Source organism: Panthera tigris, chromosome D1, assembly GCF_018350195.1.
Source record: "Panthera tigris isolate Pti1 chromosome D1, P.tigris_Pti1_mat1.1, whole genome shotgun sequence".
NCBI lineage: Eukaryota > Metazoa > Chordata > Mammalia > Carnivora > Felidae > Panthera > Panthera tigris.
The window spans coordinates 111,313,324-111,341,073 of NC_056669.1; the positions used below are offsets into that span (position 1 = coordinate 111,313,324).

A 27,750-nucleotide genomic window follows, 5' to 3' on the forward strand; every position below is an offset into this window, starting at 1 on the left:
GCTTGCCTGTCTCAGAGGCCATCTGTGAGGTCCCTGGAGATCCATACCCTGTCTCCACTCGGGTGGACTCGGGGAGGGGCCAAGTCCTGCGGTCTTCCCTGCTCCTGCCGCAATTGCCCGGCAGCATCTTGGCCGTTGGGGGGGGGGGGGGGTGCCTCCTGCTGTGCAGAGATGCCGGCGTCCTGCCCCGTCCGTGTACAATACGCCACGCTCTCTGAGAAGACGGCCTTTCTTCCTGAACCTGTGTCCTGCCTGCTGGCCCTTAGTGATGGGTGTTGCTGAGCAACTTGGTAACTAGCTCGTTTGGGGACTCATGTTTGCCCTGTGCACAAGGACCCTCCAAACCGCTCCTGTTCTGCTCCTGGGTGGCTCAGCCGGTTAAGCGGCCAGCTTCGGGTCGGGTCATGATCTCCCGGGTTCGTGGGTTCGAGCTCCGCGTCGGGCTCTGTGCTGACAGCTCAGAGCCTGGAGCCTGCTTCGGATTCTGTGTCTCCCTCTGTCTCTGCCCCTCCCCTCTCACACTCTGTCTCTGTCTCTCAAAAAAATGAATGAACATTAAAAAAAAAAACTCGTATTCTGACGGGGCAGTGTTCCTGCTGGGGAAAGCGTTCTTATCCAGAGGGAGGAGGAGACTGCAGGCAGTGACCTTGCTGGTAGCAGTTTCCTGTACTTACGTGTCTTGTTGGTTAGGCAATCATAGGGGTAACATGCTAGTTATAAACCGTATTGCGGCGTAAATGCCGCGTAACCCCGTCCCACGGGGCTTTAACGCCTCTCACTTTGGCCCTCCAGCCTTACCTCGTCTCCCCCGTTTTGGGCATCGCCTCCGGAGGCTCGTGGTTTCCGGTGGCCCCGTTCTTGTGGTCAGAGGTAGGATCATTGGGCTGCCAGATGACGGCAGACCCCTCTGAGTCTCTCTGTGCACCCCCTCCCGAGCCTGTGACAGCCCTGGTCCCTGGGGCACTCCCCGTGGGCCGCGTTGTCCCTGGCGTCCTGCGCACACCCGTTCTCGCGTGGGAGCTACAGAGGGGATCGTCCGGCCTCTGTCCTCCTTCGTGGACCGACAGGCCCTCTTCCGTGAAGAGCACTCCTGTCATTCTTCTCTCCTTGGAATTGCTGTGGACACTCGGATTTGTGTTTCTTGAGTGTGCCACGGTCCGTTATCATCCTTATTCCTTAGGTACTCTGCTGTCCCCCTCAGAGTGGCTCCCGTGTCCTTTGGCCAGGGCCCCATTAGTCTTTGAACGTTACCCTGTTTTCTGGCACAAGAATTTGTCCCAGGCTCACTTTGTGTTTTTCCTGCCTCAGATCTGAAGTCCTTCCTCTGAGGAGCCTGGGTTCCTTTTAGTGTGGAAGTGATACTTGGAAATCCAATGAGCTAGGCATGCTCACTGTCACCGGGGTTGGCATCATTGAGGTCCTTTCTGGAGACAGAGCCAGACAAAAATATTTGTAAGAAGAGAAACTTGGATTTCATGTTGGTGTTTCTTTTGTTCACAATAAACCTTAGTTTCCCCCTTGATTTATTTCATGTTGGCGTCTCCTGTCTCTTAAACAACCTGGACTTCTCGTGATGTCTGTATTATTTCCTTGATACGCACAAAATAGTTTCAGTTCTTAACACCATGTTGGTACAGTCATCGTATGCAGTGACGTTTTAGAATGTCTTTGCAGTTCTTCTGGGTTTGAGAAAAAATGTGTCCCAAGACTGTGCACTTAGAATAATGAGTTTTAAAGCATGTGATTGGTAACATAACCGTACACAATTTGATATTAGGTTTATTTGTTCTGTGTATTCTTTTTTTTTTTTTTTTTTTTTTTGAGCTTGCTTATTTATTTTGAGAGCCAGAGAGAGTGCAGGCACAGGGAAGGGGCACAGAGAGGGGGAGAGAGCCCCTGACGTGGGGCTCAGACCCAGGTACCATGGGCTCATGACCTGAGCCAAAATCAAGAGTCAGACGCTTAACCCACTGAACCTCCCAGGTGCCCCTGTTGCTGATTATTCTTAATTTTAGGGTTCGAGTCTTTCTTTTGGACTTCATTGTTTACATGGTTTAGCAGTCAGAACTATAGAAAAAGGCAGTCTCAGTCTTGCTCCTCCTGTCCCCGAGCCACCTACCTCTTACCTCTTACCGGTAGGGTGGCCCCGAGTCCTGGTTTGCACGAGCTGGTCCTGGGTTTTGCCTGTTTCCCTGGAGCCATCAGTCCTTGTGCCCCTTCTCTTTCAGGAATGAGGCGCAGCTAAAGCTTTGTTGGCACTTGCTGACGCGCATTTAGAGATGTGGACAAAATGTTTCCACTTTGTAGGTTTTTTCCCCCCGCAGCTAGAAGTAGGCTCTTGGCTGAATTCTGCAGCCTGGGATTGTGGCTCACTTGGCAGGGAAGGCCCGCCCGTGGAGTTTTTACCCTTGGCTTTCAGGGTATCATTCTTATTCTGAGGAAGAAATGTCATTTTGTTCTGAAAATCAATTTGGGGGGAAAAAAAAAAGAAAATCAACTTGGGAGTTTGAAACATGTCTTGCATTTCCAAGTTGTTCTGCTCTGCAAATGGGCTAATTATCCCTCCTGCCTATCTGGTTTGAGACTTTTGCCAACAGTAATACCAAAAATTGGTTTTGCACAATGGCACGCTGACGTTGAATCCTGTGTGTGAAAGTTAAAGTTCTCCTTGAGGCTCATCAGTGTTTCTGAGCCATCGGTCTCTCTCGAAGTCTGAAGGTGCTGTTCAGAAGCTAGGGCACGCACTTCCCCCACCTGAAAATGATTTAAGGGGAAACGTGGGTGACAGGTAAGGCCGCGGTGTCCTGTGGGCCCCGAAATAGAAAGGGAGCAGTGGCAGGGAAGGTGGTTTTGACTGGCCTGCATGTTGATTTGAGAGTCTGCTGTGCTGGAAGGGCTCATCGGTGACATCCCGCGGATGGGAAGGGCTGGAGAAAGTCTGCAGAGTTCCCCTTGCTCTCTGCGGCCCCGCCCCCTCACCTGCACCCAGGGAGTCTCCCTGCAAACTGTGTCCTTGGGCAGAATCTTCCGCAAGCAGGTGCGTCCCTGTCCCCAGGCGGACAGATGCTCGGAAGCAGGTGTGCGGGCATCCGCCGCCGCCTCGCTTCTGCTTCGGCCTCTGGGTCTGCGGGTGGGTCCCACCTGCTCCCCGCACGCACTGCTCGGTCCGCGTGGGCCCACGGTCTGTCCCCGCGCAGGTAGCAGGACTCGGGCTGTCTCTCCCTGGCCGCCTCCTCCCCGAGCCTCCAGCGGCCTCGTCAGTACCCTCGTCAGTACCCTGGGGGCAGCAGCCTCGTTATCTAGCAGACATTCCCGAGAGGCTGCCCTTTGCTGCACTGCTCAAGGGCTGGGCCGGCGGGTGTCTGGAGATTGAGTGAGTCCATAGCCGGGACTGATGGCCTCCGGGCCTCCGTGTGGGATTACGTCCTCACTGTGAGACTATACTGTGTACCTCGTTGTTCGCTGCCCTGTCTTCCAGAGGAAGGCCCGGGGGCGTAGAGACGTCTGGGGGCCTCCTGTGCTTTCCCTCCTGCTGGTCCTCGGGGCTCGGATGTCAACGCTGGGGCCCATATGGAGTCAGTGTCCCCCGCACCCCTCCCTTCTGTCTCCCCGCAGACGGGGCCCGGGTGGGGGTGCTTCTGGCACGTTTCCCCCTTGCGGCCTGTCCACGCCCTTTAGCTGTCCGACAGGAACCGTGAGTGGGTGAAGGGCAGGGAGGCAGGTGTCTGAAGGGAGAGGACAGGTGTTTTCTCCGCTGTCCCTGCGTGCGTGGTTTGTAGGGAACTGCTTTCTCGTGCCGTGTGGTCTGCAGCCCGTGCTCAGAGGGAGGTTCCTGCTGGGCCCGAGCGACACAGCATGGGGACGGTGACCACGGTGCCTCCGTGAAGACCCCTCGAGAGCCCGTGTAATTGAGAAGCGGTAGCGAACGTGGGCAGTATTCCCACAGTCACCGGTGAGCCACACAAGGAAGCTCGGTAGGGTGGAAAGTGCTTTTCTGTAGGATTTCCAGAGGTAACCGTGAGCGCCGTGGGAACGGGCAAACACCGTGGACACGTGCCGTGCCCAGTGACGGCGTCCTCCCCCCAGCACGTCCGCAGTGCGGGGTATTCCCACTTGGAGCTGGTGTGCTTTGGACCCACGCTGAGAAACGTGGTTGGGGCCCTCTGTCGTGACGATGTCGTGGGGAGAGCGAGCGTGCCGAGTCCAGGGGCCTGGTCCCAGACCTACCTGGGGGATCCATGCGGAGGAGTGAGTCACCCTGGGGACTGGGAAGGTGGGAGCCCGGTCCTGCCGTGAAGGGCTCCGGTGAAGCTGTGTGTCCTGCCCGGGTGTGTGTTCCCTCCTGTGCACAGCGCGGACCCTGACAGCGATTGGGGGCCTGGGGCTCTTCCCGGAGGGAGGGAAGGGGGCACGGAGGCTGGGTGGCCAGACAGATGACAGATGTCGCCGGCCGACTCACGACACTGACGGTTGTGTCTGTAAAGCCATCTGAAGACGGCAGGTAGGCATTTCCTCGTGCACACCCCGGCTGGGGTCATCCGGGAAGCCTGCCGCGTCCGTCCGCCCTGTGCCCCAGTTCCCCAGTTCCCCCTGGAAAGAAAGGAAGAAAGCACTTGTCAAGTAAAGATTGAAATTGGTTGTCTGATGTTCTTCCTTCCCTCATCTCTTCTGTAATGCCACGGCCCTGTGTTATTTCTTCTCCCTTGAGAAGGCTGAACTGTCCATTCTCAAGTTCAGGGTGCCTGATGATCTGTACTGCATTTCGAGGAGAAAGTACAAGAAAGGTTCACAAACAGAAATGTTGTCTTTGTGATAGGTGTGTGGTCACCTGTAGTGGTAAGGAAGGCCCGTGGAGGTGGGCGGTGGTTAGAACAGAGGCAGTGAGTTGGAAAGAATGTACACTCCAAGGTGGTTTTCTTGTGCAAACTCTGGAAATACTTGTTCCCAGCAAGGTTTGACGATGAATGAAGAGATTGCTTCAAGCGCATTACCGTCGATCGGCTCTGTGTGCTTTGCCCGCGCCCTTGAGTGGCCGGTGCCGCCCTCTCTGCCCCCCGCCGTGTCGTCACTGTGAAAGGTGAGGCGCTGCCTGGAGGTGAGGTGTTTTCCAGAGAACCTGTGAGCGTTAGCGAACTAGCCTGTTTATTAAGCAGCTTCCAGGTGGATCCGTCACGCAGAGCAGGCCTAGGAACCTCCGCGTGCTGCTCAGAGAGCCCCAGGGCACTCAGTGGAGACGTTACTGGGACTCTCGACTTGGATTGCGCCTGTCCTCTGCTCTGAGAACAAACGCTGCATTGCTTCCCTTGGGGGCTCATCTTTAGATTCTCTGCTTGCAAGTTTTCACGTTTTATTCATTTCTAAATGTTTATTTTTGGGAGAGGGAGAGAGAGAGTGCTTGCGCACGGGGGAGGAGCAGAGAGAGGGGGAGAGAGAGGATCCGAAGCCGGCTCCGAGCTGCCAGCAGGGAGGCCGATGCAGGGCTCAGACCCACGAACCGTGAGATCGTGACCTGAGCCGAAGTCGGAGTCAGACGCTTAACCCACCGAGCCACCCAGGCGCATCCCTACTCGCGACTTTATGGTCACGCTGCGGAAAGTGATGTTGACACACGTAATGCTAGTTTCAAGTAACTTTAAAAAGTGCCAGCAGTTACAGGGAGCTGGGGAATTGCCTGGTGCTCGTATCCACGTCTGTGTTTCCTTCCCTTCGGGAATGTCTGTGGAAGAATGGAGGGAAAGGAGCACTTGCTGGGCAGAGACGTTGGGATGACCGTTTCCATTTAATAAAGTACCGTCTTCGTGCGAGGACGTCTGTTACCCTTCCTCTCCTCTGTAGTCTCCATTCTGGGCGTGCGCTCACGTTGTGGGGTCAGCCGCCCTTCTGGAAGATGATGGCTCCGTTTGTGTCTCCAGCCCCACCTTTGTGATGTTCTCCCGTGCCCCGGACCCGCCTTGTGTCACGCCTTCTACGCGCAAGCCAGAGGTGTCCCGCTGCATGACGTGTTCCGAGTTGTGATCATCCTCCCTCCCCTCTCGGCCCCCTGTCCCTGGCCCGGTTTCTGTCCGTGTTCTCTTTTCCAGCGTCGTCCTGACTTCCTTCGGATTCCGGTACCCTAGCTTGGGCCCTGTGTGCCTGCCACGGGCCAGCGGGGTGAGGCCCCGCACGCACCTTTAACTTTTCCAGCCCACCCGGCACACCTTACGGCCACCAGCAGCATGGCCCGGACCTCGCCCTGCCGGCTTTCCTGCGGGGCCTGTCCGTGGCCGCGGGGGCAGACTCCAAACTCATTCAGTTTGGCACTCCCAGCCCCCACGTTCTGGCCTAACTCAGCTTCCGCTCATTTCCCTGTACAGACCCCCTCGTTCTGGCCACACCGGTGTGTTCACCATGCCCTCCTTCCCTTGGCCTCCACAGCTCCGGGACGTGCCTCCCCACCTTCCCTTGTGTCAGACCGCCGTCTCTCAGGGCCGAGGTCAGCCCCGTGAGGCCCGCTGACCACCCGGTACCCACCGGGTCTCCGGGTCTGTCGCATCTCTAGCAGAGGATGAGGCCTGATGCCTGACGCTTCCTGTTCTCTTGTCTTTTCTCTGGCGTCTGAAAATGCCATCAGTTTTAGGGAAGACAGAGACGAAATAGTAGTTTTAAGCGTGTAGCAAGGTCGTCGTCGGGGGACAGAAGGAATCACAGAAAGGTCTCCTGGGGGTCTGTGGCCGTCTGTCTGTTTCCTGGTGGGTTACAGGCGGACCGCTCCCCACTGAGTGCGCTTCCCTCCCTCCCCCCGTCTGCCCCCCCTCTCCCTCCCCCTCCACCTCTTTGCACTAACGCACGGACAGTGTTTCACTCCCGAGTCTGTTGTGTCATCCGTACAGTGGAGAATACGATCCATCTGCCCGTGCTGTACGCAGATTCGGGGCCACAGCCCCCCGCACCCTGCGACGAGTGTGCACTCGCGCGCCCCCGGGACCCCGCACGCAGTCGGCCTGCACGGGGACGTGATTTGGGTACTTGGCATGCTCTTGCCCCCCGAAGGTGACGTCCCTGTTGCTTTCTGAGTCCCAAGCTGCTTACTGACCCGTGACTTTCGTGCCCCCCTGACCTGTGTGGGCCTGTGTTCGGTTTGTGAAGTGAGGTAATTCTGTGGCCCCTGCGGCGGGGCTGAGAAACCCACGTGGTGAAGGATAGGGAACAGTTTCGAAAACCATGTGGAACGTGAAGCAAAGATAGAGTCATTGAGATCGACGTTTGAACCTTCTAACACGCAGCACGGCACCTCAGAAATCTTGTTTTCGTTCCGTAAATCGTGTGTCCAGATGAAAGGGGCTGCTCATTCTTAGCCTGTATGCCTGTCTGCCAAGCTTACCCGGAGACGATCCCGAATACGTGCCTCCAGTTACGGTGTGGTGCCTGCACCCCTGCTTCTTGTTAAGTTGGAGAGCAAGACCGTCGGGGACGGAAGCTTTCGTGACACAGGTTTGCAAGGTGTGAACGCCCAGAACCGAGGTCGGAGGGGGTCCCGGAGCGCGGGGGGTGCTGTGGGCGGTGGGACGTCACGGATTTAGTTCCACGCGTGCCTCTTGTTGGGCGACCATGCTTTGCTGCTGCTCTGCTGGGGCCTGCAGAGTGAGCACGTCGGGGGCGGGGGGGTTCTCCCCACGAGCAGACCGGGGAACCGCGTGTGCCCCAGCGCTCCCGCACGGATGGATCGGAGGGCCGGGAGCGCCCTCACATGGAGGTCCGGTGGCCGAGCCCCGTGTGTGGCGTCCCATCGGGCATTCAGGAGGGCGGGGTGGGGGGGCAGCGTGCGGACTCGGCTGGTGCCCCGAGGCTGGTCTGTGGAAGGGGTGCGGGAGAACGGGCGACGGGGGAGCAGCAGAGGGGCGGGGGTGTGAGCTCACCGAGAAGTGGTCACCGAGGGCCCGAGTCCGGCCGTGGAGTGACAGGTGGCGTCGGGGTTGCAGGCCGCAGAGACGCTTCACTTCCTCCTTCGACAGCAGACCCTTTATTCTGCCCGTTTCCACCAGCGTGGCCGTGTTGTTTTCCCGTAGGCGGTGTCATTCTTGTGGAAACTGCACCGGAGAGAAGCAGAGCCCTTGTCAGGTTCGGTCGTCTTCTCACTCTCGGCCTGAGCCATGTGGCCCCAAGGGCCGCCACACTTGCTCTTGGACTTGTGGGTGGGATGTCCCGGGGACATCGGGCAGCGCCGGCCGTGTGGTCGCTTTAGGACCTGCAGCCTCGCAGAGCCACGGGAGGCTTCCGGGTACGGTTTCTCGTGCTGGCCCTACTTTATCCCAAGAGGCCCGTCTTCCCGGTGGCGTCCCCAGAGGCTGCGGCGGGAGGCCTACTCTGCCGCCCCCGGGCCTTCTGTGCTGGCCTTGGGCTCCTTCTGTCTCTCACCTGCGTGCCTGTGAAGATGCTGGCCATCGCCTCTGGAATTCTCTCAGGAGGGCCCCCGCGGTCACACGCAGGGCTAGGTGGCCCTGTTGCATTCAGAGTCCTGCTCTTCGGAGGCACCTGCTAGAAGGTGGGTGGAAATTTCTGGTCCTGTCCACGTGATTGCACCTACTCGTACCTGGGAGAGCCCTGGAAGGTGGAGACTAGGACGTCTCACGCATCTGGGACGTCCTCATGTAATGAGTTCAGAGTACTAATCACACGTAAGAGAGTGTCGATCGTGGCATCCTCTGCAGAACGGAAGCGCTTGTGCGAACTGACGACACTGAAGTGTGTTAGAATTGCACGTAACTCACGGGGACCTCGTGCACACCCTGAGACTTCCTGGGAGAACTGCTAACCTGTAAACCGTCAGGGCGGTTCCTGAGTGGTGCCGGGGCCGGCCTGACACCACGTGACTGGGGGCGCGGGGGTGTCCGTCAGGCGCACCGGCCTTCCCTCGGGGCAGCACTGGGTCCCTTCTCAAGTTCAGGGTGCCTGAAACACGGGTACCCTCCCGTCACTTCCATGCATTTATTTGGCCCGTGTTTGGATGGTGCTGTCGTAGCCGGGAGGGAGACCACCGGCATCCTCGGGCGGGACCCCCGGTGGTTCTGGAACGTGGCGGTGGGTGAGCAAGGGAGCGGTAGTCTGCCCGGTGTCTGCAGCCAGAGTGCTCGGCGGCCAGAGGGGGGCCCACGTGGTGGCTGGTGTCACAGTGGTTCACCAGAAGATGCGCTAGAGTCCTCACAGCAGAGAAGCGGGAAACGTGGTTCTAGGGTCTCTTGGAGATGTTCTAAATCCACGTGATGTAACCGGAGGTGGAAAATCAGCGTGTTAGGTGGAGTAACTGAGCAGGCGGCTAGAATGAACAGTTTCCTCTCTCTGTTCATTGTAATCGGCACGTAGGGCTGAGTCTGAGTCTGAGTCTGGGCTGCCTGTGCATATAATGCACATTCCTAGCAGGTACGCAGTAAAGTAGCCAAGACTTTGAGCAGTTGTCTAGATCGGAAAGTGGGGGAATCGCCACTTACTCGTGGTTGCCTTATAATTGGGCACACATACCGTATATGCAGTATTTACGTTAGTACTTTGCATATTGAGCCGAATAGCCATAGGTTTGCGATCACTTTCACTGTTATGTAACAGGATGAGATTTTAATCTATCCCTTACTGTCATGGGGGAGTTGAAAAAGGCAGAGATTCTAAATGGAGAAGTTGTGACATTTGAACAAAATAAATGGGTTTTTTTTGTTTTTTTGTTTTTTGTTTTTTTGCAAATAATGCTTCACGCTTGCAAAGTAGTAAGGGGGCCCTCACTCTGCACAGGGTCGTAAGAGCGATCGTGCAGGCTGAGCCATCAGTGGAGGTGGTGATGCTTGTTTGTGATGTGTACATTTCTGTGTTTGGTCAGGACACTAAAGCCTCTCTTTATTGTAAATTACAAATGTATATGGAAATGACAGACCAGTAGAACTCCTGTTTATGTAGTTCACTGTAATCTGTGACGTTGCAAATACGGAGAGCTGAATCGCATAACCTTTGACCCAGCAGGTCTGTTGCACTCCAGAGCAACCGGTACTTTGTTTTATAATATTTTTAATGACAATCTTTGCTGTCATGAAATAACACCAAAAACCCTATCTAAATACAATACCTAATTATAATATAAAATAAGTTTTAAAAACCAGTTTACAGGGGTGCCTGGGTGTCTCAGTTGGTTGAGTGTCTGATTCTTGATTTCGGCTCAGGTCATGATCTCAGAGTTGTGGGATTGAGCCTTGGGATTCTCTGTCTCTCCCCCTCTCTCTGTCTCTCAAAGTAAATACATAAAGGTAAACAAAGTAAAAATCAGTTTACGGTAAAGCCTTTCCTTATGTGAATACCAGGCACGAGCATTCCAGAACGCCTCAGGTAGGTGTTTGCCCCTTCTGCTAATGGACGTTGGAGTTTCAGAGACCGCGATCAGAAGCCGTTCTGTGGCATAGCAGACGCCCGTTACGAAGACGTGGCCGCCACCTCCAAACGTGAGGAGAAGGAAAAACAGATTAATCTCGTTTGGGCGTCACAGAGGGAACTGAAATAAGCGTGACACGCCTTCCGCGTTGCGCATTATCAGGTGGGGAAAATGAGCAGGTACAACAGTCTCACCGGTGAGCTGGCTGCTGTGTGAGTGAAATGTCAGAATCATTCCCGTGATCGTGAGGTCGGGAGAGTGATGGAGCGTCGCAGGGGACACACTGCCTCTCAGACGCTCATCAGACTCTGGCTAGCCGAAAAGATTTTGGGGGCCCTGTAGGACAGGCACAGGGAATGGAGGGCGGACCCAAGAAGGAGCATGTTGTTAAGCTAAGGTTCGATGGTTCGGGGAGGGCAGGGCTGCAAGGGAACAGGTGTTTTCACAGACTGCCGGCCCCCGAGGAGGGATTCAGCAGTGTCTATTAAAATCAACAATTGTCCTTTGACTCAGAGATTCTAAGACGAAACCGTTGGCACGTGTTCAGAGTGAGTTATTTGTTGTCATGTTGTTCGTAAAGGTGGAAGATGAGAAGCGTAAACACCCGCGTCCCTCGGGGGAGAATAAATGATGACTTCTGGATTCATTCATATATGCGATCAGAACAGCTGTACAGAAAGGAGGGCGGAGTTGTGACCTGACTTGGAAACCTCTTCAGTTACATCGTTAACTGAAGAAAAACAAGGGGAAGGGAATGTATGTATTGGTTTACACGCGCATCAAAACCCTGGATTAACAGGAAAGCCGTAACTGTAGTTTCCTGCCTTGTGGGAGAGGGAGGGGGGCAGGGTGGAGGGAGACTCTTCTACGTGGTCCTTTCTTACTGTGTCCAAAAATGGCGTCGGGGTGCCTGGGTGGCTCAGTTCGTTGAGTGACTCTGGCTCAGGTCACCATCTCACGGTTCGTGGGTTTGAGCCCTGCATGGGGCTCTGGGCTTTAGCCCAGAGCCTGGATCCCGCTTTGGATTCTGTGTCCCCCACCTCTCTCTCTGCCCCTCCCCTGCTCATGCTTGCTCTCTCGCTCCTTCTCTTTCTCTCAAAAAATAAAACCTTAAAAACATTTTTTTTAAAGGTTTGTGTAAGAAGGGCGCCTGGGGGGCTCAGTCGGTTAAGCATCCAACTTCGGCTCAGGTCACGATCTCGCGGTCCGTGAGTTCGAGCCCCGCGTCGGGCTCTGTGCTGACAGCTCGGAGCCCGGAGCCTGTTTCGGATTCTGTGTCTCCCTCTCTCTCTCTCTGACCCTCCCACGTTCATGCTCTGTCTCTCTGTCTCAAAACTAAATAAACATTAAAAAAGAAAATGTTTAAAGGTTTGTATAAGAAAAAGTTGTGGCCTAAGCCCCCTTCCAGTGCTGCTGCTGTTACTGGTTTTTAAAAAAGCTTGTCATGACTAAAACACCTCTGTGGAAATAATGGATCTTACGCTGTTCCTAATTTTGGCTTTAAACCGTCGAGGTCAGACAGGCCATTTTTGCTCGCGTACTTTAAAGACAGTTTATGATTCAGTAATTTCTCGGCAGATGCATACATCTGTGAAATTAAATCCTTGAAATGGAAGCCATCTTAAACCCCAGTGAGTGTGAACAGTGCCAAAAACCGCATACTCCGCCGCGAAGCTCGAAACCTGTGAACACAGACTGGGCGTCAGTGCGCTTCATGTTGTTTCCATCTTACTACTTTCTCGTGTTTTTAATTGGTCCGAAACTCTTCTAAGCTAATGATGTCATATTAAAAAAAAAACCCTACGTAGAAGATTCCAGGACACACTCGTTCCTATTTGAGCGAAGGATTTCTCGGCTTGCTTTTTTATTTCATTAGTTGGATTTTCCCCTGCCCCCCCCCCCCAGCTCAGTTCTAAAATTTAATTGTAATGTGTTTACCTGTGAATGTTTCATTAATATTATACACTTCTGAAATATACGTTTGTGCTGATGTACGTGTGCATTCATACTCGCCGTTACTAAGTGTAAGAAATTATTTGTGTTCAAATACGGAAATGCTGCTTGATGAAATTACGAAGTGGGGTCCACGAGCAAACAGCTAACAAAGAATTCTTGAGACTTTTTTTGGTGCAAAAAGGCGATTTTATTATAGCACGGGGACAGAGAGATCCGCACTAGGATTGTGAGGAGTGACTGATGATGTACTTTTTTGATTAGTGGGGGTTAGGGAGAGCAGAAGTCTCTCTCTTTTTTAAGTGTTTATGTTGAGAGAAGAGAGGAGAGAGAGAGAATCCCAAGCAGGCTCTGCACTGTTGGCGCAGAGCCCGATCCAGGGCTCGAACTCGCGGGCCGTGAGATCATGATCTGGACCAGAATCAAGGCGTTGAATGCTCAACCTGCTTTGCCAGCAGGCACCCCAGGATAGCAGAAGTCTCTACGAAATTTGCAAGCAAGGCTGTCAGGACCCCGAGGGGCTAGCTGCTCTTAAGATAAGGTTACTTTTAGCCTTTAATAAAAGGACTCAGGCGGCCGTTGAGTTCCTTAAGGAAGACCACGCCCTGCACGGTTCAGCAGGTGTCCGTCAGTGGCTGCCAGCTGTAAGAAAACATAATTTAGATTACAGTTTTCTTTGCCTTTGTTTCCCTCCTCGCGAGGAACCACCACCTCCAGTTCGGTTCGCTCTTTAGCAGGAAGGTAACAACAGCACGGGACGCAAGACTCGTACCTGCTGCCCGTGAGGAGACAGCACCTTTTGCCTAAAAGGCCAGGCCTTCCAAACAAGAAAAGAGTGACGGCTGAGCCAGCCGGACATTTAAGCCGGAAGTCAGACGCTAGGGGAGGCTGCGCTCATCTACCTTGGAGAGAAGCGTGTCTCCTCTCAGTGTGCCAAGAGGAGAATGCACGGATCCACATAAAAACTCGTACGGGAGAATTCACGGCGGTGTTCTTCACGAGAGCTACAAAGCAGACGCGCCCAGACGTCCGGGAGCGGGTGACTGGGCAGCCGAACGCGCTCTGCCCGCACGGAGGAGGAGTATTATCCGGCCCCGAGCACGGGTGACGGCCCCGACACACGTCCACCACCGGCAAACCTCGAAAACGTGATGCCGAGAGAACAAAGCTCGGCAGGTTGTCAGAAACGATTCGCTCTCATCGTGGGCAGGCCGGGGCTGTGTGTGCGAACGCCACCTGTCGGGGTCACCGTAGCCGGTAAACCGACCGCGTCCTGTGGCGAGATCTTTGGGTTCAGCCCTCAGTGAAGGTGGTTTGGGATTAGTGACGCTGATCGCTAAGCCCGAGGTAGAAAATTGGCACAGGTTATTACTTTCTTAATAGATCTTATGCTTTCTAAAGCAGTTTTAGGGTCAGCGCAAAATTGAGGGGGAGATACAGAGATTGCCCTCGTGCCTCCTGCTGCCCCCACCACGCACAGCCTCCCCCACCGTCCACGTCCCCACCAGGGTGGCACATCTGTGACAGTCTGCGAATCGACACTGACCGTCGTCATCACCCAGAGTCCATGCTTGACATTGGGGTTCCTGTTGGTGGCGCACGTCCTGTGGGTGTAGACAAATGGACACCGACTGTTACGGTGGCCTACAGAGTAGTCGCTGCCCTGAGACTCGGTGCTCTGTTCATCCTTCCTTCCCTTCTAACCCCTGGCAACCCCTGATCTCTTTACCGTGTCCGTGGTTCCGCCTTTTCCAGAATGTCTTCGAGTTGGACCCTGCAGTGTGTGACCTTCTCAGATTGCCTTCTTCCACTTAAATTCATTTTCGGTTCTTCCGTGCCTTTTTGTGGCTCGAGAGCTCACCTCTTTTCGGCACCGGATAATACTCCATCGTCTGGGTGGCCCCCGCTTGGTCGTCCATCCACCTGCCGGAGGTGTCTTGGTTGCTTCCAGGTTTTGGCAATTCTGGATGGAGCTGCTGTAAACATTTGGCATGGTGCGTTTTCAACCTGGTCCGTCCGCAGATTTAAGGAAACACTAAGGTGGTGTTTATTTTGTTTTTCTCCTCCAAATGAAAATCACGTTCGGTTTTTGGACAGAACCAGTTCAAGATGACGTTGGTGGCATTGGTGCCTCAGTCTTTAGCAGAGACTAGTTCCGGAAGACCAGACTGGGCCTGGGCGCCTGATGCTGGTGACTGTGGATCCCAGGCAGGGGACCCGGTACGGGAGAGAGGCGAGGGCCCGGGATCTGTGGGTTCCGAGCGCTGCTCAGCCTCGCTGATCCTTGAGAGCAGTTGGGGACCCGTGAGGAGAAGGGGGGATGGGCTCCAAGAACTTGGGTGTATGACGTGCAGGAGGCAGAGGTGGAGAACGTAGGCTGTTCCACGAGGAAGTTTGTGCGGAAGATAAAGGTGCGGGTGGACGGGAGCTGCGGAGCCCGGGGCGTCGCCCCTGAGCGGGGTGTGCTCTTACGTCTGGTGCGTGGGGTGCCGTTAGGAACCGACTTAACGTGTGAAGGTGTCTGACTTCATTTTAGCAATATGGCAGGTTGAATCCGAACCCCAAACCCTGTCGGCACCCCTGCTTCTGCTGGCTTCCAGTGGGAGTGGGGGTTGCCTGGGGAGGGGGCTGCTGGACAGGTGGCGATGCGTTGACAGTGTCCTCGTTCGGTTGTGTCACCTGTGGTCTGAGGCAGCGTGCTGCTGCCCACGTTTGTAGATGCGTGACCGAGGTGGAGAAGTTGACTTGTTGCCCCACACGGAAGGATGGCGAATTACCCGAGGAAGCTTTTCAAGATACACGCTCCGGTGCCTGGTGGCGCCCTGATGGCGGACACTCGTCTGTGCGGCTCAGAGTTGACGTGTGCCAGAGGCGTGTGCAGCCCGAACCAAGGCCCAGCTTCCTGGCTGATGGGCTGTGAGCACTGGAGGGAGGCGTACGGTGCGAAAAGAACCAAAATACGTATTCCGGTCTCCCCCACGCCCCGCTCCCCCCAAATGTTGGTTCCAGAGGGGAGGCCGAGAAGCCACCTAGAAACCTCCGGGGCAGATGTGTGCTTTGCCCGGCTTGGAAACGGCCTCTGGCGGCAGGAGGAGCCGGTCAGGGGAACGCTGGCTGATCACGGGTCTGAGGGTCTGAGGCAGAGAGGACAACCGTGCGGGAAGGAGCAGCGCAGTTTTGTTCGGGGAACTGTGGGTCGGTTGGGACCACGCGTTGTGCACGAGGCGCAAAGCAGTAAGCGAGGTGGCCGGAGAGAGCGGTGGGGGCGGGAGAGGGGTCTTGCAGAGCTGACTCCTGGCACCACCCCTCCAGACCGGGGAGACGTGGTAGCCGGGGCAGAGGGGGAGGCAGCAGAGACGTTCCAGAAGACACTGGTGTGCAGTAGAGTCGGCAGCCCCCAGCGGTCAGTTCACGTGGAGGGAGAAGGAGGCCGCGAGGCGGCGTCCAGCTGTCTGGCTCGGACGCTGGAGGGATACGGTCCCGTGCCGCCCCAGGGCGGAGATTCGGGTGGACCCTGGAGTGTGGAGGACGCCGCCGATGAGCTCGGTTTGGAGAAGATGGCTTGGGTCTCCTAGAAAACCTGGAGTGGAGATGCATCGTGGGTAGGTGGACAGTTGCCCCGAGTGGGAGGGGGCAGCCTTGGACCGTGGTCAGGCAGGCATGGTGTGCAGGGCGGGCTGGGGACCGAGGACGCAGCCACGGGAGCACCAGCAGGTACGGGGTGAGCAGAAAGCATGGAGATGGGGCGAGGCAGGAGGGCGGAGGAGGGGGGAGGGAGGAGGGAGGAGGCTCCCGATCGGGCAGGTGTGGGGAGAATGCTAGGCGGCCCTGGGTCGGCCCTGCCGAGGGCACCACTGGGGTGCCCGCCAGAGCTCTTGCAGTGAGTGCAGTGGTGGGGGCCGAAGCCAAAGCGTGGGGGCTGGTGAGAGAGCAAGAAAAGGAATCGGGGACTTCGGGGAAACTGTGTCCACGTGGGCCCTGCACATTCTGCTCGTGTCCCGTTTTGTTTAGAGAGAAGAAAAGAGAAGGGAGATTGGTCTTTTTTTTTTTTTTTTAATCCAGAGCAAATACATACTTAAAATTGAAATTAAACAAGAATGTAGATTGAAAGTCTTGTTTTCCAGCCCCCTTTCCCACTCACAGTGGGTGACCTTCATTAGCAGTTTGGTGGGTGTCCATCTATATTTTATCTTATGTACATGTGAAAAATACACGTGTATGTTTGCGTTTAACCAAATTGAGGTCACATCGAAATACTGTTCTGTACCAGGCCTGTTTGGATTCAGGTTACACGGTCTTGATTATTTCATTTCTAAGTACTAAGAACGAGCATACGTTTTTTCAGTATCTGTTGCTTAAACCGACAAGGAAAAATACATTGTATGTATTGGGATTTTTTAACTGCTCATGAATTTTGCTCTGATGCCTGCAAATAGTGATCGGGGACTGAAAGTCGAGTGCTGTTGCATTTACATGGCTCTAAATGTCCGGTGCGTCCACGGGTCACGTGCTACGGAGGCGAAAGTTTGCTGTTTGCTTCCTCAGTGTCCCCTGGTCTGTCTTCTCTCCCATCAGTAGGTTACCACATAGATGGTTATCCAGAAACTTCTCATACCCATAGATGGATAGCCGAAGCTACTTTTCATCAAGACAGTGGGGGTTTAGAGCCTAAGATTTGCTGATTAGTTTTAGCGTATAAACTTCCCGTTTTCTTTTTATTCCAGATTTGACATGCTTTTAAACCTCAAGCGGAGGCAAATAGCTTCTATGGACAGAAAATAATCCAAGCCGGTTCAGCATGTCAGGTTTTCAGGTGTTCCTTTCCGTTTGCTGAAAATTACAGCCTGTTTCTGTTGTGCTCTGTGTCTCTGCACCGAGAACACACGGGTTCTGTGCCTTCTGTGAGGCTTTGCTCTGTGTCAGCAGGTTAGCAGAACAGCGAAAAGTCATTAAGAAAGAAATTGGGGCCAGTGATGGACATGGTCAAAACCAAGAGCTGTGGTAATGTCACTCGGGCGACCAGGGGGAGGGCGCAGGACAAGGGAGGGCTCGGACCTGGGGGTGGGCGCGAGGCGTCACCCGTGCTTTTCCACCCAGAGTCGTCCTCCTGGAGCCGCGGGGACGACTGTGTTCGTCACTTTGGGAGTTGAGTGTCTCATCCGAGCCATGGGACTTCGTTTAAAAGTGGCCTGATTGTGGATTTTTATGAATAGTGTCTGGTTTGTATGATCTGAACCTGTTACCCAGATCTGGGCCTCTTGTCCTAAAATGATAAACACCAACGTGCACAAGCACCGTGTGAAACCAAGTTCTTGAACTGATGCTAATGGGTTAGTGTTGCTTTTTTCGTTCTCGGTTCTGGGAATGTCCGAAGAGACACGCATCTGCTTTGCTCAGGTTTCTATTTAAAATGGGAATATTCAGGGGCGCCTGGGTGGCTTGGTCGGTTGGGCGGCCGACTTCGGCTCAGGTCATGATCTCGCGGTCCGTGAGTTTGAGCCCCGCGTCGGGCTCTGTGCTGACAGCTCAGAGCCTGGAGCCTGTTTCGGATTCTGTGTCTCCCTCTCCCTCTGCCCCTCCCCTGTTCATGCTCTGTCTCTCTCTGTTTCAAAAATAAATAAATGTTAAAAAAAAAAAATTAAAAAAAAATAAATAAAATGGGAATATTCCAGTGAGTATTATATCTATTCAGTTGCAAAAAATGCTTCAAACTTCGGTTGCAGTAAATAGAATGTCACTGCTAGTCGGATGCTTGGTGTGCAGTGTTTTTTAAACAAACATTCTTTCTGAAGAGGAGAAAGTGTGGCTGCTGACCCGTGGATTTCTTGGTGGTCACTGCGTAGGTCATTTACTGCTCATATTTGGGGCTGTTTGAGCGATACCAGTTTTTCTCTGCAATAATAACACAAACAGTGCACATGTGAACGTGTTTTTTGGAATCTTAAGCTCTGGAATTTCCTGTCGAATGTTTATCTAAACTCCTAAGTTTAAATTTGCTTCGATTCTTTTCACTTGAATTCTTTTGTCCGAAGAGAAAGGTTTTTCTTTAAGGAGTAAAAGTAGTTGTCAAGTTTTTTAAATTTGTTTTCTGCTGTGGCCAAAGTGGTGTATCGTGGAACGATGTGGCTGTTGAATTTGTTGTAAGAAACTCATTTAACCAAAACGATGGGAAGTAAATATATTCTGTTAATAGATGAACCAAGACAGTTTGGGACTTTATGAAAAACGTAATGGGACTTTGGACTTTGGTGATGAAGGAGTGTCACAGGAAGAGTGTGCCAGTGGGGGTGTGGAGGCAAGGGGCTCATAGCTGAGTGCAGGTGGGGCTAGGCCGGGTCCCATCCGTTGCCAGGGGCCTGTCGCCAAGATCAGGGAGGCTGTGGGGTGTCCGCCTCCTCCTAGCTGGGGGCGCAGGAGTGATCGGGAGGCTGTGCGGTGACCAGCGCCTCCTAGCTGGAGCATATTGGGAATTTGGAGCCCTGTTCTCACGCCCCCCAAGCTTCTGGAGTCTGCTTGTTGTCTTTTGACCAGGTATTTCATTTAAAGCCAGTGAGCTTTGTTGGGAATAGACGGTAAGACGTTTAAAAATAAAACGCTGATATCCAGCCCTCCTGGACCTGTGGTCCTGTGACCCTGCCAGGGTGTTGGTGTTCTGGTCCTTTGTCCCCCCCCGTCTCTGCTTTCTTCCTCACCTGCCTGCAGTCCTGTGGTCTGTTTTCACCACAGCCTGCCCTGCCGCCCAGCCCCGTCCCTGCCTTCACTTCACCGTCCTTACCTGGCAGGAGGCTGCGCCGGTCGAGTGTGTTCCCGCATCCGCCTTCATGACTGGTGGCCGCGGGGGCCCTCTCCTCCAGGCAGCCCTCCTTCTCCCCAGTGCTCCTTGCCCGTCCTCACGCCTTATGCAAGTCTGTCTGCATGTCACTTGCAGTGACACTGGGAGACGGCAGAAGAGGACTTCCATAAATCCCACCACACAACTGCCAGGCCGTCCGTGTCCGCGCCCCCGTGTTCAGCTGCCGTTCCAGCGCAGGGGGCCGCGTGCTCCCAGGGAAGGCCGTCTGCTACTGCACCACCCCTGTGATCTGCTCTCAGCTGCGCGGAGTGGCCGCTCTGTCAGCCCCCTCTCCCCTGGCTTCTCCCCACCAGCAGGCATCTGGGTCACCCCCCAAGGCCTTTCTTGAGCCTGTGACTTGCGTAGCCACCACCTAGTTCTGTCCCCACCTCCCCACCCCCACCCCGGCTCATGGCTTTGTTGCCTCTCCTCCTGTCCCTGGTGCCCTCTGTGCAGGCAGGCCTGCCCCCCTGCTCCAGGACTGCTGTGCTGGAGGCCCCCCACTGACCTCCTCTAGGCAGTCAGTCAGCTGACCCCTCTGCCAGGGTCACACATGCGGAGAGCCGTTGACTCCTGAGACGGCCCCTCCCTGGTTCCCTCCTGCCTGCCGACCACTCCCAGTCCATCCCTCGTTTTCCCACCGTCCGGTGTTAGATGGGCACAGGGCTGGGACCTCACCTCTCTTCTTACCCACACTCAGTGCCTTGTGATTGGCCTGGAACGAGGGTGCTCTCCTACCTGCACCGACACCGAACTCCAGCTGGGGGCCTCAACTCTGCTCCGTGCTGCCCGCTGTAACGTCCCAAATGGGGCACGCCCACGCGGGCTGTTAGATCTCCCTTCCAGAGCCCCGCCCCGCTCAGGAAATGGGGACTCTGGCCTTCACTTGCTGGAGTCGTCCTGGGCCTTTCTCTCTCGCCCATCTGTCAGCAGGCACTACCGTAAAGCCTGTTGGGAACCCGCCTGCCTCTCCCGTGCCCTGGGCCTGCGCGTTACCGCGGCGCCTGACCGGCCTCCTCGCTTCTGGCCTCCCCCTCCTTCCAGGGGACCCTTTAAGACTGATGAAGGGCACAGCAAGTGGCACGTGGGATGCTGTGTTCCGTCTTAGAATTCTCTCTCGGGCTGCGGCAGCTCTCTAACCCTGGTCTTGATTCAGACGCTCCTCTTTCCCGGGGGGTTGCCGTGGCCTGGGAGCTGCTGTGTCACTCGTCTCTTCCCCCAGCCCCGCTTCTGCACTTCCCCCCGGGGGCTTTTGTTGACTCAGCGAACCCTTTGTGTCTGAGCACTGCCTGGGACTTGGAACGGTTGGCCTGCTCCCTCGGGAGGGCCCTCAGAGTCTGTAGATGGACGACTCCCGGAGCCTTCGGGATGAGATCCGGGCTCCGTACTGGGGTGCGCGTGGGCCTGCGGTCTGGCCCCTGCCCGCCCAGCCTCCCTTACCGCTTCCCACACGCTGCCCGAGCCCCAGCCCACCGAGCCCCTGACGCCCTCCCCACTACCAGACGCCGCTTTGCTCTCATGACGAGGCTCTCCTGCCACACGGCTCACGGTTCACCCGCCGTGCCCTCTCCGTCGGCGGACCTCCGGGTCAGCGCGCCCGCCTCCCACCACACGCGACGTCCGTGCTGCCCCCCCCCCCCCCAGAGCCCGGGCCTTTGTCACTCGGGGCGCGGACCGCGCTGGGCCTCCTGTTGGTCTGTCTGTGTGCTCTGCGCCCTGCGGAGGGGCCGGGCCCGCCGGTCTGCCGTGCGGCCGTCGCTCGAACGAATCGTGACTTCCAGTCGGGATGGCAGCACAAACGTGCTTCGACAGACCTCACTCCCAACGGCAGTGGGAGAGTGAAATGTAAGTAGAGAAACAGACAAACCAAACCAAACAGCCACACCCCCAGAAGAGAAAAATACCCCTCAGTACAGAAACCGAATAGAAACCCAGCGCGGTAGGCTGGAGTTGGCCAGATTCCCCCGCCTGCTGTGCCCCAGGCACCGAGCATGCAGGGCCAGTAGGAAGCCTGGCTCCTGTGGCCCGGGGTCACAGGGACCAAGGTGTCCGGTGGAATTAGAACTGAAATCAGACTCGCTCTTTGGAGCTGCTTTTAGATGAGGCTTCCCCACGCTAAGGTCACTGTCCCCAGTACACTGGGGCTTTGTGGGAAGTTGTGGGCCTTGGGAGGATAGGGAGCAGGGCCTGGGCTGTGCCACAGCGTCCGGTGACTCTCTCACAGGGTCTGCACCATCTGTAAGGAGCCAGGCAGCGGGAACTCTGTCACCGTGGAAGCCTAGTTCTGGCCTGAGGCCTTGGGAGGCCCGGAGGGGCAGTGGCTGGACGCTAGGCAGGGAGGGAAGTGCCAGCGGTATAACCTACGTGGGCTGAGCCGGAAGCCAGATCCCACAGCCTCCAGAGTCGGCACCTTACAGAACGATGCATTTACTTCTTCCAAAACGCACGGGTAGTCTAGTAAAACTGCCAAAATAAGTGTGTTTGAGATGTTTAAGAAGATAACATCCCTGAGGAAACAAGAAATTCTAAAGCAAACAGAAATGATACTGGAGAAGGAGGGCAGGACAGAAAACAGTCCGAAATCTAGTGAATGAAGACGGTGGTGGCTGGAACGATGAACTTGGACCGGACACGATTAGAGACAGAATTAGTGAATTGACCCAGATTCCTGCGCAACGGGACAAAATATGAAGATAAAAACCCGAGGCCCTGAACCAGGCAGGCCTGCAGCCAGCTGCCCCTTGCGCTTGCCTGCCATGTGAGTGACCACGCGTCTCGCTGACGCCGCGTTGAGTCTGGTTCTCCTTCACCTGCAACAGGAATAGTATTTTCTGATACGAGGTCTTGAAGATTAGATGCAACTCTCTCAACATTAGGCATTGGATGACCTGGCGGTCAGCTAAAGTTATTTCCCAGAGCAGATGGAAAGCGAGGGGTTTGGTCTGATTCCCTCGGGTTCCCGTGGACGGAATCTCTGCGAGACCTTGATGGGAGATCCTGGCTTCCTGACCGCGGGGCCCGTTTCTCAGTGCTGCCTTCTGGGCCTCTGAAGACAGCTCAGCACCCAACAGACTTTGTCAGGTTTGAAGACACGTTTGGATTGTTCTCATTTCGTTTCACTGTAATTTTTTTGTGTTTGCAGGTATGCCTTGAAATACTGAAGTAAAGGGTTGTCTGTATTCTTTAGCAGGAGCAACCTTGTGTCCAAAGAGCACTGCGTGTGTGTGTGTGTGTGTGTGTGTGTGTGTGTGTGTGTGTGTGTGTGTGTGCGCGCGCGCGCGCGTGTGGGGTGAATTGCCCTGAAATATCTAGGAAATGAATCGAACATCGTAAGCAGTTTGTTGAAGAGCCAGATGATTGCAGTGAGGTGGGGGTGCTCTCCCGCTGGTTCCCTGACCACCCTCAGCTGTGAGTTGCGCTCACCGCCAGCCATCTGCTCTGTTGTTGTCAATGATGCTCTGGGCTAGAAATGCCTCTGCAAACTAAACCAGGCAGATTCTGCTTCCTTCCTGGGAATTGTACCTGAGTCAGTGTTTGATACTGTCCTGGCCCTGGGAGGGTTCCTCTGGTTGCCTTAATCTCCTCTCTCCTGCACAAGGGCCACCCTGCAGTCTGGGCTGAGTCTCTGCCCAGTTGCCTTTCAGTACGGCCTCCTCTGGCTTTAAACTTTGCCTGTGACGTCCCTTCCTTTGGAAGGAGGTTAGGAGTCCTCTCTTTTCCTGCCTTTCCTCTCCCTCGGCAACACCTCTGAACCAGGGCTGGGGACAGTGGCAAGCTTGTCCGGGGACACCCCTGCTCTAGGGGCTGAGCACTTACTTGGTGGAGGGTGGGCAGCAGCCTGGGGTCCATCACCGTCTTGGCAGAGAGCGAGGGTGAAGATGACTGCGGCCCGGCCGCCTCAGCCTGCCCCTTCCAGCCAGGGTTCCGGCCTCCTTTACCTGAGCGGGGTTGGGCAGAACCAGGGTGCCCCGGCCTTCCCGCCACTCGTGCCCAGGATGTGGCCTCTGTAGCAGACGGGTAGCTGGGAGGCACGGGATTCCCATGCTCTTGGCTGTAGCCTCTGCAGTGGAATGTCCACCTCCCTGAGCTGGGAGGAAGTGGGAGGTGGGGGGGGTCAGTTTGGGTTCAGATATTACAGACTCCCCTTCCTTAGTGAATCATGATAGACTTAAAAAAAAAATTGGTGTTTCTTCATTTGTTGTGTGCTTTGGATGGCTTTGGAGGCTGAATCGTTGTTGTTAGGTATAATTCTCCCCAGGTTTCCTGGGGGAGCGGGTCTGTAGGGCCTTCTCATGCTGGGAAGGTGAAAGCTGATCACCCATAGCTGTGGACTCTAGAAGACGACACTCTGATTTACAAGGTGAATTAGGTAAAATGACCATTAGCTTATGATACACCCATGAAAACACTCACAGTTTCTGTAAATTACCTGCCTCCCCATCCCCTTTGGTGTGCTCCCCCTGAAATAACCACAGTCAAGAAAAAATATTTCTGGGGCGCCTGGGTGACTGAGTCAGTTAGGCATCTGACTTTGGCTCAGATCATGATCTCACGCTTCGTGGGTTCAAGCCCCGCGTCGGGCTCTGTGCTGACGGCTCGGAGCCTGGAGCCGGCTTCGGATTCTGTGTCTTCCCCTCTCTCTGCCCCTCCCCCACTTGCACTCTGTCTCTCAAAAATAAATAAAAACATTAAAAAATTAAAAAAGAAAACCTTTTTCTATTTTACTCTTTTCTGTTGTTGATTACAACAGTACTGCTTGCTTTGTTATTCCTCATGGATGAGTACAGCTGTTCCTTGAACAACTTGGGTTTCGGGGTGCTGCCCTGCCCACAGCCGAAAATCCATGTATAACTTTTGATTCCCCAAAACTTAACTACTAATACCCTCCTGTTGTCCAGAAACCTTACTAGTAACACAAATAGTCCATCGCTACTTATATTGTATGTTGTATGTATTATATACTGTATTCTTGTTATTTTTGTATTTTTTATTTTTTAAAGTTTATATCCAAATTAGCATATAGTGAAACAATTTCAGGAGTAGATTCCTTAATGTCCCTCCCCCATTTAGCCCATCTCCCCTCCCACAACCCCTCCAGTAACCGTTTGTTCTCCGTATTTAAGAGTCTCTTTTGTTTTGTCCCCTCCCTGTTTTTATATGATTTTTGCTTCCCTTCCCTTATGTTCATCTGTTTTTTCTCTTAAATTCCTCATATGAGTGAAGTCATATCATATTTATCTTTCTCTGACTATTTTCACTTAGCATAATACCCTCCGGTTCCATCCATGTAGTTGCAAACGGCAAGATTTCATTCTTTTTGATTGCCGAGTAATACTCCACTGTATGTATATCCCACATCTTCTTGATCCATTCATCCGTCGATGGCCATTTGGGCTCTTTCCATCCTTTGGCTATTGTCGATAGTGCTGCTATAAACATTGGGGTGCATGTGCCCCTTCGAAACAGCCCACCTGTATCCCACGGATAAATGCCTCGTAGTGCGATTGCTGGGTCGTAGGGTAGTTCTATTTTTAGTTTTTGGAGGAGCCTCCCTACTGTTTTCCAGCGTGGCTGCACCAGCTTGCGTTCCCACCAACAAGGCAAAAGAGACCCTCTCTCTCCGCATCCTCGCCAACATCTGTCGTTGCCTGAATTGCTCATGTGAGCCATTCTGACCGGTGTGAGGTGGTGTCTCAGTGTGGTTTTGATTTGTATTTCCCTGATGATGAGTGATATTGAGCATTTTTTCATGTGTCGGTCGGCCGTCTGGAGGTCTTCTTTGGAGAAGTGTCTATTCATGTCTTTTGCCCATTTCTTCTCTGTATTATTTTTTGGGTGTTGAGTTTGATAAGTTCTTTATAGATTTTGGATACTAACCCTTTATCTGATGTGTCGTTTGCAAATATCTTCTCCCGTTCTGTCGGTTGCCTTTTAGTTTTGCTGATTGTTTCCTTCGCTGTGCAGAAGCTTTTTACTTTGATGTGGTCCCAGTAGTTCATTATACTGTATTCTTAAAATAAGCTAGAAAAAAAGTTTTAAGTGACAGGGAAAGCAGATTCACAGCGCCGTGCTGTTTTGATACCTAAGCTTATTATCGGATTACAGGATGAATCGTCTGTCAGAACCCGTGTCGGCGCTGTGTCTTCCGTGATAGAAAGAGCTGTGGTTACGTGTGTTGCTAGCAGTAGGCGTCAGAAATGAGAAGAACGCGAAAGGTTCACGTTTATTTGCAGGCGTAGCAATTCATGCACTCACAGCGAGACGTACCAGGGTGAATGCTTCATGGCGGCCTGGGCCTGGTGTAATCAGTAGGTTGGTTGCTTCGATGCTTCGTCTCGGCCTAGCCGATACTTTTACAGCCGGATTCACAGTACAGCGCTGGACACGTTGTTACCTTAACAAAACCGCCGGAGATAGTAGGCTGGGAGGCATCCTCTGCAGGGACCGAGAGAGGCACGCTGCAAGGTAATGTCGTTCTTTGAAAGCCAAGTTATGAGACAACACATTACTCATTTTAGGTCAGATCTCACTCCCCTTATGCCCGTGCGTGTGAGGACAGGCTGTCCAACCGCACACAAGTCTCGCACACGACGTTCTTCCGGATGAATGCCTCGGTGGTGGCCACACGCACGCGTCTCGCGTGGCCTCGCCGTGCGCTCACTCGATTTTCACACACAGACACGCGCCTGGCAGGCGAGGTGATTCGCTGGGCGCCGTGGTGAGGATTTGCTGTCCGGGAAGCGGGGGCGGGTCGTCCCGGAGGTCCTCGTGTGCGGACCTGCTTGGGGCGGGGGGGACCCTCTGGGTGGAGCCGTCTTGGGTCTCGGGGCCCGGGGGGCGGGAGCGGGGGGAGGCGGGCACCCTCGATGCAGCTTTCCGGAAGTGCGTTTCTGTCTCCCTCCGTGCCTTCCCGTTTCCCTGTCCACGTCTCCGCAGACGTTGGCTGTAGTCCCCGCACCCAGGCCTCGGCAAGGTCCGTGTGGTGAAAGGAGCCGAGCCTCTGCCGGGGCGCTCCTCGCGGCAGCGTGCTCTCCAGCCCTGCCGCCTTCCTCGGCCTCCAGCTGCTTCACCAGCTCTCCTCTCCGCGCCGCCGTCTTCTGTGACCTCCTCTGGGCTTTTCCCTGAGCTCTTGACCCTCTTCGGGATCCGCATCTTGAATCCCTTCATCCTCCAGCCCTTTCTGCCGTCTCCACAGTCCCATTCACGATTTCCCCGATCGGCTGTGTCGTACGTCCTGTGAAATCACGCGTGTCATTTGGACGGTCCTCTCCAGCAGGGATTTTCTTCATTGTGTTGGGCTTGACGGTTTCACGGAGTTGTTTGTAACGTCCCTTGGCATCTTCCTCGCTTTCAAAGTGTTCCCCCTATGGCGGTTCTCTTCGGTAGCATTGACCGTCCTCCTTGTAAAGTGCCTGTGTCGTGAGCCTCACAGGTCCTCGTGGCCCCTGGTCCGCAGGCTGACTTAGACCCGCTGCGCTCCGGAGCGAGTGAGCCGCCCAGACACGTTTGGTGGTGACCCGTGGGGTTCTGGGTGGCCAGGACATTGTCCAATGTCAGAAGAACTTGAGAGGACAGTCCCTTGCTTTCAGCGTCCTTCCTGAGTTGAGGGACAGAGCCGGGATGGAACTGGTCCAGGGAAAGGGCTCTGCTTGTGCAGCCAGACCACTGGCCACTGGGACTTGTTGCCTTCAGGGCCCCGGGGTGAGCTTCCTACACAGGGCCAGCCGCCCTGATCACACCCCCGCCTGTGTCCGCTCAGACGGTAGCTGCTTCACCCCTTCCTACCCAGCTTCTTGGTGCTCACTTGCTTTCTCGTGAATAAATGTCCTTTGTGGCATTTTCCCCCCGACAGGGCACCTCCTTCTGCATGAAAAAGCTGTGCAGGCAGCCGTGGTCTCCTCAAGCGATTTGCTTGTGTTTTTCACGTTTTGTCTTGGAGTGGGTGACACGCGGAGGACGGTAGTTCCTGCTTCTCCGCAATCTTCTCTGGGGCGTCTGGGAAACCGCGTCCTTCCTCTTCGTGGTGGAAGCTGCTTTTTCTATCGCCTTGACCATTTTTAAAGCCAAACTCCTTTCTCAAATCACCACGCCTGCATTGAAATCCTGTGCCTGCATTCAAATGTTCCAGTTTTCGATCCTTCGCTTCCTTCTGCCTTACGTTGTGATGTCAGGACTTCACTTGTCTTGCAGTTTGAGTCGAGTCCGCAGGTGTGCCCGTCTCACCGCAGTCCTACGTCCACAGAGATGCCACATCTTCAACACGAGACGAAAAGGTGTCTCACAAAAAGCCCCAGGTTTTTGCATATGCTGGGGTGGCTGCAGCGAGAGCTTCGAGAATTTCCTTTTCTTTGTGTCCCCATGGTCCTCACGCTGGCCGGCCGGCCGCTGCTGCTGCTGCTGCGGGCCTCAGTACAGGTCAGGCCATTCAGCCTTTTCTTGTCACGCCATGCCTCTTCTCTGCATCGCGGGAGCACGTCCAGCGTCCCTGGGGACACTTCAGACGGGTCCCAGGGTGTAATTCAGGGTTCATGGTATTGCCCTTAACACGGTGAAAATTACGAGGAACGCTGAGAAATCA

The 27,750-nt window shown here is 54.6% G+C and overlaps 1 protein-coding gene and 1 long non-coding RNA gene across 5 annotated transcripts in view; one reads left to right on the plus strand and one right to left on the minus strand.

Moving 5' to 3' along the window:
• PPFIA1 (PTPRF interacting protein alpha 1) overlaps positions 1-27,750 on the plus strand; it is a 90,623-nt gene that overhangs the window by 12,305 nt on the left and 50,568 nt on the right. The window lies entirely within an intron of this gene.
• On the minus strand, positions 17,970-19,965 carry LOC122230984. Its single transcript, XR_006208052.1, has 3 exons — positions 19,911-19,965; positions 19,116-19,273; positions 17,970-18,232 (listed from the first exon to the last, which is right to left on the minus strand). It is a non-coding gene; the product is annotated as an uncharacterized LOC122230984 (long non-coding RNA).